Raw genomic sequence first — 18320 nt, forward strand, 5'->3', positions numbered from 1 at the left:
ACATAAAATACTGTTTAGTGGTTTGGCATCCTGGCACTTTGCTTAGTTTATCCTGTTTTCTTTGTAGGGCTGTCCAAGTCTAATCACAAGTAGGGAGGTAGTTTTTATGTGTTGTGACATGAAGGACAGAAAAAGAAATCTCATAACAACAAATCTATTCCTTCATATGCCAAAGCCACAGATCAGAATCAAATTAGCTCTTAAAGATCATCTAGTTCAGGTGTTGGCAGACTATGTCTTGGGGCCAAATCTGGCCCTCTGCCTGTTTTTGTAAATAAATTGTAATTGGAACAGCCATGCCCCATTCATTTATTTATTGTCTGTGGCTGCTTTCATGCTACAGTGGCAGAGTTGAATAGTTGTGACAGAGACTGGATGGCTGCAAAAATACTTAACTATCTGGCCCTTTACAGAAAAAAGTTTGCTGACCTCTGGACCAGTTCAACTATATCATTATGCAGATGGAGAAATTGAAGTCCAAATTGGAGAAATATCATTAAGTTAGGCAAATAACTACCTTACTTTGTATTGGGCACTATTGAAGGCACTTGAGATACATCAGTGAACAAAACAGATAAAAAATGCAGACTAATTATACTAACTATTATACTCACATATTAATTCTAGCAATTTATAATGCCATGGAAAAAGACTAACAAATGGATAACAGGTTAAAGGGGAATCGGGAGTGTGAGGTGGAAAGAGTCAAAACTTTAAATAAGGTGATGAGAGTAGGCTTCATTGAGAAGTTGAAATTTTAGAAAAGATTTGAAAAGGGTGGGGTGAGCCTTCGATACACCCAGGAGAAAACATTTTCAGGCAGAGGGAACTGTTCATGAAAAGCCTGAGCAGACATGTTCCAGCAACAGACAAAATGAAGTAAAGTGAGTGAGGAGGAAGATAGTAGGAGATGAAGGAAGTGAGGTAATGGAATACCAGATGCCACTGGGTTTATAATGCCATTGGAAAACTATGAGTAAAATGAGGAATATATGTAGATTTTGAGCAGAGAAGTGGCATCTGACTAGGATTAAGATTTTAGCTCCATTGTTGAAGATAGTTAGGGGGGTGAAAGTGAAAGTAAAAGATCAATGTGATGGTTAATTTTATTTGCCAACTTGGCTAAGGCATACCCAGATTAGCTGGTAAAAAAATTATTTCTAGATGTATCTGTGAGGGTGCCCTGGGAAGAGATTGGCATTTGAATTGGTAGACTGAGTAAAGATTTGCTCTCATCATTGTAGTGGGCATCATCCAATCGGTTGAGGGCCTGAATAGAACAAAAGAGAAGAAGGGCAAATTTACTTTCTCTGCTTGAGCTAAGACATTCATCTTCTGCCCTCAGACATTGGCACTCCTGATTCTCAGACCTTCAAATTTAGTCTGAGACATACACCACTGGCCCTCTGGTTCTCAAGTCTTCAGGCTTGGACTGGAACTACACCACCAGCATTCCTGGGCCTCCAGCTTACAGTTGGCAGATCATACAACTTCTCAACCTCCATAATCAAGTAAGTCAATCCCTCATAATATGCTTCTTCCTGTATATCTTATATATTTCCTATTGGTTCTGTTTCTCTGGAGAACCCTGACTAATCAAACCAGTTATGAAGCTCTGATATTAATCTAGCTTAGAGATGATGTTGGCCTGGACCATCTTGGTAGCAGTGGATGAGATGAGAAGTTATCAAATTCTGGATTTATTTTGAAGGTAGAACCAAACAAGATTTGCTAAAGGCTTGACTATAGGGTATAAGAGAAAGAGAGGAGTCAAGGTTTTTTGGCTTGAGTAACTGGAAGAATGAAGTTGTCAAAGTCATACAGGAAGTTGGTAGAAGAGCAAGGTCTTGAAGCCAGGCCCTCTAACTCCCTTTAACTCCCCTCTAAATCCCAATTTGATTGTGCTCTCCTGGGGAATGCTAATATGACTCTTTCAGACAGTGAAAACTGGCCCAATGCATGTGCAGCTGCAGCATATGCAAATGATAAATAATAAGTCTCAGAGCTAAATCTTTTACAGAGTATCTCTATTACCAGGTTTATTTCCAGGTTTATCTCTCTGAGTGCAGGAAAGGGAAAATTTCCTTACTATTTAGCTCAAGCTCATTAAAAAGTCTCTCCTTGACCAGCTTTGATAAGGAGAAGAAAACAAACATAATGGCCCTGCTTGAATATCATAAGATAATAAATATTCCAAATGAACATAATTGTTTTTAACCTTTATGCCAGGTACAATAAATGTCAAATGGAAAGATAACCTAGCACTTTCCTGAAATAGCTTAAATAATAGGCCCCAGTTTGCTTTAATGGGAACTCACCCAGTAGATACACTCATATAACAAATGAGAAATCCCTAATGAGAGTTGCATTATTTCTATTGGCTTTTATGCCATCCTTAATTGATTGCCATCATGCATGGCTAATTAAGAGCATGATAATCTGACTGAGGTATTTTCAGCCAGTGCAATGGTGCCTGCTTTAAAACAATGACTTTTAGAAACCCACATCAAGGTGGCTGGCAGGTTACTCTATAGTTGGTGACTCCCCCATTAGAAAGCATGATCCTTCATTGATCAGTCTAACTTGGTACACTCCTGGGGGTTTAGTGCCTCAACTGTGGACAGGAACATTGAGACCATCTCTCAATGATGTCAAAAGCACTCCAGGGCAATGGCCTTTTTGTCCTGAGCCTACTGATTAATTTCCTGTTTCTAAGGCCCATTTCTTTTATCCACCCCCATCCCCATGTCATAGATTTCCATCGTGAATCTCTTTCACAGGCTTATTCTCAGAGGGTTGGGGTATACTGAAAAGATGACTGGATTTGTATTCTATTTTCAGCTCAACTATAAACTGGCTATATGACCTTGAATAAATCACTTCTATGCTATTTTCTATATTTTTTCTATTCAAAAGTGAAGGGTTGGGAGAGGCAAATTCCAAGCTTGCTTTTAGTTTTGCCTTTTAATTATTTTGTGGCCCCATCTTTGTCAAAAAGCCAGTGGTGTGATTGGGAAAGATTTGTTAAACTCAGTTTCCATTGTCTCTTCTGTGAAATGAATGTGAAATTAACTTAAAATACTTAAAATACTCAAAGCAGACATATGGTCAATATCATTATTATGTAATTGAATTCATTAAGCCCTTGGTCAGCAAACACAGGATTCATTCCTTCCCACCTATGGGTGTTTGTGAAGAGTGCCCCAAGGAGTTTGTCAGGGAGTTAAATATTTGTACCTCTAATATTACACATGTCTGATTGAAGCATAAAGTTATTTCCTTTAGAAACTAACTTGTATCATGGAGATGCAAGTTAAAACAGCAAAGAGATCTCATTTTGCAATAATCAACTGAGAAATAATTATAATCAGTTAATATCAAGTATTGGTGAAGACATGGCATAATGGAAACCCTAATCTACTGTTGTTGGGAATGTGGATTGGTATAATTTTTTTACCCAGTAAATGCAAACATGTGCATGTACATGAATGTTCATAGCAGCATTGTTTGTAAGTGGAAAAACCTGGAAAAATATGAATGTACAAATAATATGTATAAATATATTGGGGAAAATCATGCAATGAATGAAAAATGAGTAAGCCACAGCTATACACATCAACATAGGTACATCTAAAAATCATGGCATTTACCAAAAAAATAGCATGCCCTAGATAAATACAGATAGTATAATTTTAGTTTTGTAATGTTTAAAAATTGATAAGTGATGTGTTTTTTAGGGATATGGATTTGAGTGATAAAACTACTTTTATTTTTATTTATTTATTTTTTTAAAGATTTTATTTATTTATTTGAGAGAGAGAGAATGAGAGAGAACACATGAGAGGGGATAGGGCCAGAGGGCAAAGCAGACTCCCTGCCGAGCAGGGAGCCCGATGTGGGACTCAATCCAGGGACTCCAGGATCATGACCTGAGCCAAAGGCAGTCGCTTAACCAATTGAGCCACCCAGGCGCCCGAGTGATAAAACTACTTTTAAAAAGTGAGAGAATGATTAACAAAATATTCAGGATAGTAAAAGAGATTGACTCTTTGTAAATCTCTTTGGTGAAAGGATAGGGAGGCAATTAGAAGAAACATAAAGGAGGTTTCAAATATTGGCAATGTGCTCTTTAGTTTTGGAAATTTAAAAAACTATTATAAAAGCAATACATGCCTATCATAAACTCTGGAACAATACAGAAGAATATAAGATCAGGAATAGAGCTGTCCCTTTTCCTCTTCTCTACAATTCCATTTAAGAGATGAAAAGAGCACTGTCAATAATTTGGGGTATATCCTTCTAGATCAGTGGTTCTCAGTGTGGTCCCTGGACTGGCACTATGTGCATCACCTGGGAACTTGTTAGAAATGCAAATTACTTGGCCTCATCCCAGATTTACTGACTTAGAAACTCCAGAGATGTGGCTGTGCTATTTGTGTTTTAACAAGTCTCTGGGTAGTTACAACCCTGGTTGAATAATAATAGAAGCACCAGAGGAACTTTGAAAAAAAATTCCAGCGCCCAGGTCTTACCTCCAGAGATTTTTTAGAAGTTCCTCCAGTAATTATAATGTGTTGACAGGGTTAAGAGTCATTGGTTTAGGCTTTCTATATACATATACATATACAAAACATATACATATATATAATATTATATATTATTAGTGAAAAGCCTAAGATATAGAAGATTTTTTCATATATATATATGAGAGAATCTTCTGCATCTTTCACTTTTCACTAATAATATGTCAACAAATATAAATCTATTTCCTTTTTTAGAGCAGTGGTTCTTAACAAGGGATGATTTTGCCCTACAAGGGACGTTTGGCAATATCTGGAGCTTATTTTGGTTGTCACAACTGGGAGAGGTGCTACTAGCATCTGGTGAGGAGAGGCTAGGGATGCTGCTAAATATCTTAAAATGGACAGGACAGCTCCCCACAATGAATTATCTGGCTCCAAATGTCAATAGTGCTGAGGTTGAGAAACTCTGTTTTAGAGGGGTACATAGTGTTTGATTCTAAGACAGTATTAGATTTCATTCAATCTATTCAATGTGCTTTGGTGACTTCATTTAATACCCACAGGCTCTGAAGAGCTTGAGAAGATGTGAGTTATATGGGTATGCCTTGTCTCTACATACTTTCTCAAAACTCAGTAAAATAATGTGCATCATTTTTGCTTCTTTTGTGTTCCCATAATAATCAACACATTGCTGGGCATGTTAAAGGTATTGGAGAAAAGCCTGGTGAATTGAATTGAATCATCCCCAATCCCCATAATTCTATGGTATTTGTCTCTGGTTTCTGTTAAATCCTAGAAATGAAGGCTGGGTGAAATTCTTTCTGTCAATAACAAATGGAATTAACTGTAGAGTCTCGGGTGTATTGCAGAGTGAATGATTAAAAATCATCGGCAAATAGTAAGCTGTCTTCTGTGACCTTTTAGCTTTTGGTATTTTGACTGACGGTCCCCTCTTTGCAGCTTAGTGAAGTTGTAAACAGAGAGAAATGAGACCCACTTATGGACCAGGCAGTCAAACACCGAATATGAAAAGGTCAGCATCAAACTCTGCTTGCTGATATGACTCAGGCTGGCATGGAATTGGGTGGGCCTGTGACACTGTGGATTTGAGCTATTGATTTAAAGGGAAGCAAATGTCTCTGTAGCAAATGGAATGGGAAAATCTTCAGTTTGGATTGTACTGGGAGATTGGAAAGGAGCTCTGGCTGAAACTTAGGCCTGGTTAAGGTCATGCATATTTTAAGTAGAAAATGCCATGGACCTTGACTTTTTGAAGGCTCTGTCTAGGGTGTTGTTGTTGTTGTTGTTGTCTGCTTCTCTCTTTTTCTAAGAAGACTTTCAGTATCTTGCAGATACTTACCTCTTTCTTGCTCTGGTAACAGGGCTTTCTCTATACCATGCTATTAAATGTAGAGTCCTTGGTCAACTTTTTCAGACTTTGCTCTCTTCTTTCTCCTTTACATGTCTCCCATTTTCATCTTTTCACCTTTGTGTTCACTATTTATTTTCTTCTTCCTATATCCTTTAATACTCTATTTCTCCTTAGAAAAAACAGAGTTGAAGAATATAATAATGGAAATAAACAATACATTAGAGTGTATCAACAGTAGATTAGTGGATGGAGAAGAATGTATCAGTGATCTGGAAGATTGGGTAATAGAAAGCACCCAAGCTAAACAGCAAAAAGAGAAGTTTTAAAAATGAGGACAGGCTAAGGGGTCTCTTGGATAATATCATGCAAATACTTGCATTGTAGGGGTCCCAGAAGAAGAGAGAGAAAGGAGTAGAAAACTTATTTGAAGAAACAATAGCTGAAAACTTCCCTAACCTAGAGAAGGAGGTAGACATCTAAGTCCATGAAACACAGAGTGTGGAACAAGATGAACCCAAGGAGCGCCACAGCATGAAATATAGTAATTAAAATGTAAAAGATTAAAGATAAAGAGAGAATCTTAAAAGCAGCAAGAGAGGAGCAAAAAATTATTTTCAAAGGAAACACTATAAGGCTATCAGCTGAATTTTTCAGCAGAAATTTTGTAGGCCAGAAGTAAGTGACATGATATATTCAAAGTGCTGAAAGGAAAAAAACCTATATCCAAGAATACTCTACCCACCAAGGTTATCATTTAGATTTGAAGGAGAAATAAGCAGTTTCCCAGACAAACAAAAGATAAAGGAGTTTATCATCACTAATCCAGTCTTATAAGAAATGTTAAGGAACTTTACATGGAAAAGAAATGGCTGTAATTACAAGTAAGGAAATTATGAATAAAAAGATATAAAATATGATAGCATATACATAAAACTTGGAGGGAGTAAAAAAAGAGAAAAACATTCTTAAATGTGTTTGAACTTAAATTCCCATCAAATTGAACTGACATCAAATTACAGGGTATAGGCTACTGTATACTTAGGATGTTATATATGAACCTCATGATAATGGCAATCCCAAAACCTATAATAGATACACAAAAAATAAATAGAAAGCCAAACATAACATTAAAGAAGCTCATCAATCACAAACAAAGAGAGCAAGAGAAGAAGAAAGGAACAGAGAACTACAAAAACAACCAGAAAACAAATAACAAATGTCAATAAGTACATACCTATCTATAATTATTTCAAATGTAGATGGTATAAATGCTCCAATCAAAAGACATAGGGTGGCAGAATGGATAAAAAAACATCTTCTCTTTATTTACCATGCAAATGGAAGTGGAAAAAAAAGCCAGGGTAGGAATACTCATATCAGGCAAAATAAGCTTTAAAAAGGGATTAATCCAGAAGTGGATGTAACAGTTGTAAATATCTATGCACCTTACACTAGAGCACCTAAATACATGAGGCAAATATTAATGGACATAAAAAGAGAAATTGATGGTAATACAATAATAGCAGGGGACTACAGCTTAATATCCCTGCTGAACATAGATGCAAAAATACTCAACAAAATGTTAGCAAACTGTATTCGACAAGGTCATTCACCATGATCATGTGAAATTTATTCTGGAGATGCAAGAATTGTTCAGCATTTCCAAATCAATCAATGTGATACACCACAACAAAATGAAGGATAAAAATCATATGATCATCTCAATGGATGAAGAAAAAACATTTGACACAATCAACATCCATTCATGATAGAAACTCTCAACAAAGTGGGTTTAGAGGGAACATACCCTAACATAATAAAGACCATATGTGAAAAAAACACAGCTAACATCAGACTCAACGGTGAAAAATTGAGAGCTTTTCCTCTAAAATCAGAAACAAGACAAAGACAAAGATGTCCACTCTTACCACTCATATTCATCACACTCCTTGGCGTCCTAGCTACAGCAATCAGATAAGAAAAAGAAATAAGAGGCATCTGTATTGATAAAGAAGTTCACTGTTACTATTTGCAGATGTCATGAAATTATACATAGAAAATCTTAAAGACTCTACCAAAAAACTACTAGAAGTAATGAATTCAGTAAAGTCACAGGATGTGAAATTAATACCCAGAGATTGATATTGTTTCTATACAATAATAACAAGGTAGCAGACAGAGAAATTAAGAAAACAACTCCATTTACAGTTGCACCAGAAAGAATAAAATCCCTAGGAATAAATTTAGCCAAAGAGGTAAAAAAACATGTACTCTGAAAACTAAAACACCGAAGAAATAAATTGAAAATAACACAAACAAATGGAATGATAGTCCATGCTCATGGATTGGAAGAATTAATGTTGAAATGTTCATACTACCCAAAGCAATCTATACACTGAATAGTGTAATCCCTATCAAAATTCCAGCAGCATTTTTCACAAAACTAGAACAAATAATTCTAAAATTTGTATGGAATCACAGAAGACCTCAAATAACCAAGCAACCCTTGACAAGTTTATACATTATGCTATGTTCACCATAAGTGTAGCTACTATCTGTCACCATACAATGCTATTACAATATCATTGACTGTATTCCTAGTTGCGCCCTTTGTTCATGTGACTTATTCATTCCATAGCTAGAAGCCTGTAACTCAAAGAAAAACAAACCTGGAGGTATTACAATTCCAGATTTCAAGATATACTACAAAGCTGTAGTAATCAAACTAGTATCATCCTGGCACAAAAATAGACACATAGAGCAATAAGTCAGAATAGAGAGCCTAGAAATAAACACATGCTTATATGGTCAATTAATATATGATAAAGAAGTCAAGAATCTACAATGGGGAAAAGACAGTCTCATCAATAAATGGTGCTGGGAAAACTGGGCAGCAACATGTAAAAGAATGAAACTGAACTACTTTCTAACACCATACACAAAAGTAAACTCAAAATGGATTGAAGACCTACACGTAAGTCTTGAAATTATAAAAATTCTAGAAGAGAACACAGGCAATAATTTCTCTGACATCAGCCGTAGCAACATTTTTCTAGATATGTCTCTGAAAGCAAGAGAAACAAAAACAAAAATAAGCTATTGGGATTACATAAAAATTGAAAACTTTTGCACATTGAAGGAAATCATAAATAAAATTTAAAAAACCAACCTATTAAATGAGAGAAGATATTTGCAAATGATAGATCCCATAAGAGGTTAATATCCAAAATACATAAGGAACATATATAACTCAACATAAAAAAAAAAAAGAAACCCCAAGAAATCCAATTTAAAAATGGGCAGAGGGCCTGAATAGACATTTTTCCAGAGAAGACATACAGATGGTCAATATATACATGAAAAAATGTTCAATATCACTGATCATCAGGGAAATGCAAGTCAAAACCACAAGAAGATAATACCTTACACTTGTCAGAATGGCTAAAATAAAGAAGAGAAGAAATAACAAATGTTGGTGAGGATGTGGAGAAAAAGGGAGCCCTGTGCACTCTTGGTGGGAATGTAAATTTGTATAGCCATTGTGGAAAACAGTATATAGTTTCCTCACAAAATTAAAGCTAGAAATGTGATACAAGAATTCCACTACTGGGCATTTACCTAAAGAAAATGAAAACACTAATTTGAAGAGATATGTGCACCCCTATGTTTATTGCAGCATTATTTACAATAACCAAGGTATAGAAGCAGCCGAAGTGCCCGTTGATATGCAACTGGAAAAGGAAGATACAGTATATGTATACAATAGAATATTATGCAGCTATAAAAATGAGTGAGAGTGTGCTATTTGTGACCAAGGATGGACCTAAAGGATATAATGCCAAGTGAAATAAATCAGAGTGAGAAAGACAAATACTAAATGGTTTTACTCATATGTGGAATCTAAAAAATAAGTGAATAAACAAACAAAAAGTAAAAATCAGACCTATAAATAGAGAACAAACTGATGATTGCCAGAAGGGAGAGCAGTAGGTAGATGGGCAAAATGGGTGAAGGGGAGTGGGAGTTACAGGCTTCTAGCTATGGAATGAATAAGTCACATGAACAAAGGGCGCAACTAGGAATACAGTCAATGATATTGTAATAGCATTGTATGGTGACAGATAGTAGCTACACTTATGGTGAACATAGCATAATGTATAAACTTGTCAAATCACTATGTTGTAAGCTTGACACTAATGTAACATTGTATGTCAGCTATACTCAAAACCTTATTTTAAGTTAAAAAAAAAAAAGACTCTATTGCCCTATGAAGTACTTCCATTCTTTGCTTTTTACAGCCATTGGTTGAAATAAGTCTCTTATAACAGGAGGTCTTGAGCATTTATTCATTCATTTAACAAATATTGATATATATCATAAATAATATGATTCAGGCTCCACGTAAGTTGCCAATTGGCAACATATGGTTTCTGCGATCTGAGTGTAATTGGTATAGAAGTAATACCAATGCTTAAAAAAATGTAACTGATTTATTAAATAGTATGAATTCAATGAGGTACAAACATGAAACAGTTTTACTTTTCCCCAAATAAATGCCTTTATTTGTTGTTCTTGGATATACTCTATATCTCTCTATTTTCCATCTATTAAAGTGCAGTCTACCTTCCAGGATGGCTAAGGAAGAAAAACCCTGACAATGCCAAGTGTTGCTAAGGATGTAGAGTAACTGGAATGCACCTACATTTTAGGATGAGTGTAAATTGGTGCTTTGGAAAACTTCCGGCAGTAACTATTAATTTGAATATATGCTATCCTATGACTCAGCAGTTCTATTCCTAGGTATATATACAACAGAAAAGTGAACATATGTTTACCAAAAGATATGTACTAGATTGTTCAAGTAGCTCTATACATAATCAAAACCTAAAAATCTCTCAAATATCCATCAATAGTAGAATGTATAAATAAATTTTGGTACATTCACAAAATAAAACATTATACAGCAATTAAAGTTAAGTACATGGAAAAAATGGTGTTTCCCATTACCATTTGTTGAGGGGACTATTCTTTCCTTTTTTTGAGTTTCTTTTTTTTTATTATGTTATGTTAATCACCATATATTACATCATTAGTTTTTGATGTAGTGTTCCATGATTCATTGTTTGTGTATAACACCCAGTGCTCCATGCAGTACATGCCCTCTTTAATACCCATCACCTGGCTAACCCATCCCCCCACCCCCCTCCCCTCTAGAACCATCAGTTTGTTTCTCGAGTCCATAGTCTCTCATGGTTCATCTCCCCCTCCGATTTTCCCCCCTTCATTTTTCCCTTCCTGCTATCTTCTTCTTCTTCTTTTTTTTAAACATATAATGTATTATTTGTTTAAGAGGTACAGGTCTGTGATTCATCAGTCTTACACAATTCACAGTGCTCACCACAGCACATACCCTCCCCAATGTCTATCACCCAGCCACCCCATCCCTCCCACCCCCCACCACTCCAGCAACCCTCAGTTTGTTTCCTGAGATTAAGAATTCCTCATATCAGTGAGGTCATATGATACATGTCTTTCTCTGATTGACTTCTTTAGCTCAGCATAATACCCTCCAGTTCCATCCACATTGTTGCAAATGGCAAGATTTCATTCCTTTTGAAGGCTGCTAATATTCCATTGTATATATACACCACATCTTCTTTATCCATTCATCTGTCGATGGACATCTTGGCTCTTTCCATAGTTTGGCTATTGTGGACATTGCTGCTATAAACATTGGGGTGCACATACCCCTTCGGATCCTTACATTTCTATCTTTGGGGTAAATACCCAGTAGTGCAATTGCTGGGTCGTATGACCCACCTTTTTGAGGAACCTCCATACTGTTTTCCAGAGTGGCTGCACCAGCTTGCATTCCCACCAACAGTGTAGGAGGTTCCCCTTTCTCTGCTTCCCCGCCAACATCTGTCGTTTCCTGACATTGTTAATTTTAGCCATTCTGACTGGTTGGGGTGGTATCTCATTGAGGTTTTGACTTGGACTTCCCTGATGCCGAGTGGTGTTGAGCACTTTTTCATATGTTTGTTGGCCATTTGGATGTCTTCTTTGGAAAAATGTCTGTTCATGTCTTCTGCCCATTTCTTGATTGGATCATTTGTTCTTTGGGTGTTGAGTTTAAGAAGTTCTTTATAGATTTTGGATACTAGCCCTTTATCTGATCTGTCATTTGCAAATATCTTCTCCCGTTCTGTCAGTTGTCTTTTGGTTTTGTTGACTGTTTCCTTTGCTGTGCAAAAGCTTTTCATCTTGATGAAGTCCCAATAGTTCATTTTTGCCCTTGCTTCCCTTGCATTTGGTGATGTTTCTAGGAAGAAGTTGCTGTGGCTGAGGTCGAAGAGGTGGCTGCCTGTGTTCTCCTTTAGTATTTTGATGGACTTCTGTCTCACATTTAGGTCTTTCATCCATTTTGAGTCTATTTTTGTGTGTGGTGTAAGGAAATGGTCCAGTTTCATTCTTCGGCATGTGGCTGTCCAATTTTCCCAACACCATTTGTTGAAGAGACTGTCTTTTTTCCATTGGATATTCTTTCCTGCTTTGTTGAAGATTAGTTGACCAGAGAGTTGAGGGTCCATTTCTGGGCTCTCTGTTCTATTCCATTGATCTATGTGTCTGTTTTTGTGCCAGTACCATACTGTTTTGATGATTACAGCTTTGTAATAGAGCTTGAAGTCCAGAATTGTGATGCCACTGGCTTTGCTTTTCGTTTTCAACATTCCTCTGGCTATTCAGGGTCTTTTCTGGTTCCATACAAATTTTAGGATTATTTGTTCCATTTCTTTGAAAAAAGTGGATGGTATTTTGATGGGGATTGCATTGAATGTGTAGCTTGCTCTAGGTAGCATTGACATCTTCACAATATTTGTTCTTCCAATCCATGAGCATGGAACGTTTTTCCATTTCTTTGTGTCTTCCTCAATTTCTTTCATGAGTATTCTATAGTTTTCTGAGTACAGATCCTTTGCCTCTTTGATTAGATTTATTCCTAGGTATCTTATGGTTTTGGGTGCAATTGTAAATGGGATCAACTCCTTAATTTCTCTTCCTTCTGTCTTGTTGTTGGTGTATAGGAATGCCACTGATTTCTGTGCATTGATTTTATATCTTGCCACTTTACTGAATTCCTGTATGAGTTCTAGCGTTTTGGGGTGGAGTCTTTTGGGTTTTCCACATAAAGTATCATATCATCTGCAGAGAGTGAGAGTTTGAATTCTTCTTTGCCAATTTGGTTGCCTTTATTTCTTTGTTGTTTCTGATTGGTGTGGCTAGGACTTGTAGTACTATGTTGAATAGCAGTGGTGACAGTGGACATTCCTGCCATGTTCCTGACCTTAGTGGGAAAGCTCTTAGTTTTTTTCCCATTGAGAATGATATTCACTGTGGGTTTTTCATAGATGGCTTTTATGATATTGAGGTATGTACCCTCTATCCCTATACTCTGAGGAGTTTTGATCAAGAAAGGATGCTGTACTTTGTCAAATTCTTTTTCTGCATCTATTGAGAGGATCATATGGTTCTTGTTCTTTCTTTTATTAATGTATTATATCACATTGATTGATTTGCGGAAGATGAACCAACCTTGAAGCCCAGGGATAAATCACACTTGGTCATGGTGAATAATCCTTTTAATGTACTGTTGGATCCTATTGGCTAGTATTTTGGTGAGAATTTTTGCATCCATGTTCATCAACGATATTAGTCTGTAATTCTTTTTGATGCGGTCTTTGTCTGGTTTTGGGATCAAGGTAATGGTGGCCTCATAAAATGAGTTTGGAAGTTTTCCTTCCATTTCTATTTTTTGGAACAGTTTCAGAAGAATAGGTATTAATTCTTCTTTAAATGTTTGGTAGAATTCCCCTGGGAAGCCATCTGGCCCTGGGCTCTTGTTTGTTGGGAGTTTTTTGACGACTGCTTCAATTTCCTTAGTGGTTATAGGTCTGTTTATGTTTTCTATTTCTTCCTGGTTCAGTTTTGGTAGTTGATACATCTCTAGTAAGGCATCCATTTCTTCCAGGTTATCTAATTTGCTGGCACATAGTTGCTCATTATATGTTCTTATAATTGTTTGTATTTCTTTGGTGTTGGTTGTGATCTTTTCTCTGTCAGTCATGATTTTATTTATTTGGGTCCTTTCTCATTTCTTTTTGATAAGTCTGGCCAGGGGTTCATCAGTCTTGTTAATTCTTTCAAAGAACCAGCTCCTAGTTTCGTTGATCTGTTCTACTGTTCTTTTGGTTTCTATTTCATTGATTTCTGCTCTGATCTTTATTATTTCTCTTCTCCTGCTGGGTTTAGGCTTTATTTGCTGTTCTTTCTCCAGCTCCTTTAGGTGTAGGGTTAGGTTGTGTATTTAAGACCTTTCTTGTTTCTTGAGAAAGGCTTGTATTGCTATATACTTTCCTCTTAGGACTGCCTTTGCTGCGTCCCAAAGATTTTGAACAGTTGTGTTTTCATTTTTATTTGTTTCCATGAATTTTTTTAATTCTTCTTTAATTTCCTGGTTCACCCATTCATTCTTTAGTAGGATGCTCTTCAGCCTCCATTATTTGAGTTCTTTCCGACTTTCCTCTTGTGATTGAGTTCTAGTTTCAAAGCACTGTGGTCTGAAAATATGCAGGGAATGATCCCAAACTTTTGGTACTGGTTGAGACCTAATTTGTGACCCAGGAAGTGATCGATTCTGGAGAATGTTGCATGGGCAGTAGAGCAGAATGTGTATTCTGTTGTTTTGGGATGGAATGTTCTGAATATGTCTGTGAAGTCCATTTGGTCCAGTGTGTCATTTAAAGTCTTTATTTCCTTGTTGATCTTTTGTTTAGATGATCTGTCCATTTCAGTGAGGGGGGTGTTAAAGTCCCCCACTATTTTGTATTGTTGTCGATGTGTCTTTGCTTTTGTTATTAATTGGCTTATATAAGTGGCTGCTCCCATGTTAGGGGCATAGATATTTACAATTGTTAGACCTTGTTGTTGGATAGACCCTTTAAGTAGGATATAGTGTCCTTCCTCATCTCTCATTATAGTCTTTGGTTTAAAATCTAATTTGTCTGATATAAGGGTTGCCACCCCAGCTTTCTTTTGGTGTCCATTAGCATGGTAAATGGTTTTCCACCCCCTCACTTTCAATCTGGGGGTGTCTTTGGGTCTAAAATGAGTCTCTTGCAGACAGCATATCGGTCTTGTTTTTTTTTTTCTTTTGTTGAATCTGATAGCCTGTGTCTTTTGATAGGGGCATTGAGCCCATTTTCATTCAGGGTAACTATTGAAAGATATGAATTTAGTGCCATTGTATTGCCCGTAAGGTGACTGTTACTGTATATTGTCTGTGTTCCTTTCTGGTCTATGTTACTTTTAGGCTCTCTCTTTGCTTAGAGGACCCCTTTCAAGATTTTTTGTAGGGCTGGTTTCGTGTTTGCAAATTCCTTTAGTTTTTGTTTGTCCTGGAAGGTTTTCATCTCTCCTTCTATTTTCAATGACAGCCTAGCTGGATATAGTATTCTTGGCTGCATATTTTTCTCATTTAGTGCTCTGAATATATCATGCCAGTCCTTTCTGGCCTGCCAGGTCTCTGTGGATAAGACAGTTGCCATTCTAATGTTTCTACCATTGTAGGTTACAGTCCTCGTGTCCCAAGCTGCTTTCAGGATTTTCTCTTTGTCTCTGAGACTCCTAAGTTTTACTATTAGATGTCGGGGTGTTGACCTATTTTTATGTATTTTGAGGGGGTTCTCTGTGCCTCCTGGATTTTGATGCCTGTTTCCTTCCCCAAATTAGGGAAGTTCTCTGCTCTAATTTGCTCCAATATACCTCTGCCCCTCTCTCTCTTTCCTCTTCTTCTGGGATCCCAATTATTCTAATACTGTTTTGTCTTATGGTATCACTTATCTCTCGAATTCTGCCCTCGTGATCCAGTAGTTGTTTATCTCTCTTTTTCTCAGCTTCTTTATTCTCCATCATTTGGTCTTCTATATCACTAATTCTCTCTTCTGCCTCACTTATCCTAGCAGTTAGAGCCTCCAGTTTTGATTGCACCTCATTAATAGCCTTTTTGATTTCGACTTGGTTAGATTTTAGTTCTTTTATGTCTCCAGAAAGGGTTTCTATAGTATCTTCCGTGCTTTTTTAAAGCCCAGCTAGTATCTTTATAATCGTCACTCTGTACTCTAGTTACAACATCTTACTAATGTCCATATTGAATAGGTCCCTTGCAGTCGGTACTGCCTCTTGTTCTTTTTCTTGAGGTGATTTTTTCTGTCTTGTCATTTTGTCCAGAGGACAATAGATGAATGAGAAAACAAAATGCTAGCAGGGTAACAACGACCCCAGAAAAATATACACTAAACCAATCAGAAGAGACCTGAAACCGGGGGAAAAGAAAGGGAAAGAAAAGAAAAAAGTAAAAAAAAGAAAAAGAAAAAGATAAAAACAAAGAAACAAAAAACAGAATATGATCAAATATGATCAGGCTGGTGCATAGATCAGTGCCACACGCTAGAATTTGGGTGTATTTTGGTTGGAAGAAAGTGCCTCCCCAAATTTTAAAGAAGGGAAAAATTATATATGTACAAAAATAAAGGTAAATACAATGAAGGGATGGAATATGAATGTAAAGATGAAATTTATAAGATAGGAAGTTGGTTGAAAAAAGAAAGAAGAGGATTTAAAAAAAAGGGAGAGAATGTGATCAGGCAGGAAACTAGAATAAAGCCATACACTAGAGATTTAGGGTATATTTTGGTCTGTTAGAAGAAACTGCATCCCAAAATTTTAATGAGAGAACCCCATATATATATATATATATATATATATATATATATACCAAAAATAAGGTTAACTATTATGAATGGATAGAATATGACTCTATAAATGAAAAATAAAAAAAGATTTTTTTATAAAGGGATTGATAAGATGTTGGTTGAAAAAGGGAAAAAGAAAAATTCAAAACAAAAAAGTTTAAAAAAATTAACTTTGAAAGGGTAAAGAATTATGGGAAAAAAAGCCATGAATTCTATCTGCAGCATTCCCCTAATGCTGGAGTTCTGCCGTTCTCATTGAGCGCTAAACTTGGTCTTGGCTGGCTGTTTTTGCTGATCTTCTGGGGGAGGGGCCTGTCGCAGTGGTTCTCAAATGTCTTTGCTGAAGGTGGAATTGCCCCGCCCTTGCCCGTCCGGGCTAAGTAATCTGCTCGGGTTTGCTCTTGGGAGCTTTTGTTCCCTGCAAACTTTCCATACAGCGTTGGAGGATGAGAGTGAAAATGGCGGCCTCCCAATCTCTGCCCCAGAGGAGCAGAGATCTTGGGGCCCCACTCCTCAGTGAGTCCCCATAGAAAAGCAGTCAGTCACACCCGTGTCCCCAGTTTCCGGCCGCACTCCGTGCTCACCCGGCTGTGACCGAGTCTTTCTATCTCTGGCACCTGACCCCGTGTGGAGTCTCCAAACCCAGCAGATCCCTGAGGTGCGCTCCCATGCAGCTCCTCCGGGGGGGGGGGGGAAGGGGAGTCTCCCCACATCTGCTGCTTTTTGGGTCCCTGCTGGAAGAGCAGTGGCCTGACTGTGCCATGGATCACAGTTTATGGCAACTCTGAGCTGAGACCCCACTCCTCGGCTCTGTCTCTGCAGCCAGCTTCCCCACTCCGATACCTGGGAGCTCTGCTGCACTCAGTCACCCCCGGTCTTTTTGTGACCCCGAGGGTCCTGAGACCACACTGTCCCAGCATGGATTCCACCCCCTGCTTAGCCACTGGAGCGATGTCCCTCAGCAGAGCCGACTTTTAAAATTTCCAATTTTGTGCTCCACTGCTCTATCACTTGCCAGTAGCGGCTAACAGAGGCCCCCTCCCCCACCATCTATCTTCCCGAATATTGCCTCAGATTCACTTCTCCACATGTCCTACCTTCCAGAAAGTGGTTGTTTTTCTATTCAGAGCATTGCTGCTATTCTTTTCTTCAATCTCTTGTTGAGTTCTTAGGTGTTCAGAATGGTTTGATCCCTATCTAGCTGAATTCCTGGGACCAGAAGAAATTTAGGTCTCCTATTCCTCTGCCATCTTGCTCCTCCCCCATGATTTTCCGGGACTATTCTTTCTTCACTGGGTGTTTTTGGCTCCTTTGTCAAATGCTAGTTGGTAGTAATGATGTAGTATAGGTGGAGGTTTAATTCTGGGATCTGTAGTGTGTTCCATTGGTTTATGCATCTATTTTTATGCCAGTACCATACAGTTTTAATTACTATAGCTTTGTAGTAAAGTTTGAAATCAGGAAGTGTGATGCCTCTGGCTTTGTTTTTTCTCAGGGTTGCTTGGCTGTTCAGTCTTTTGTGGTTTGATGCAAATTTTAAGAAATTTTATTTTTTATTTCTGTGAAGAATATCATTGAAATTTTGATAAGGATTATGGTTGATATCCAAAATAC

Source organism: Phoca vitulina, unplaced genomic scaffold (genome assembly GCF_004348235.1).
Source record: "Phoca vitulina isolate PV1807 unplaced genomic scaffold, GSC_HSeal_1.0 scaffold39, whole genome shotgun sequence".
In the NCBI taxonomy this organism is placed as follows: domain Eukaryota; kingdom Metazoa; phylum Chordata; class Mammalia; order Carnivora; family Phocidae; genus Phoca; species Phoca vitulina.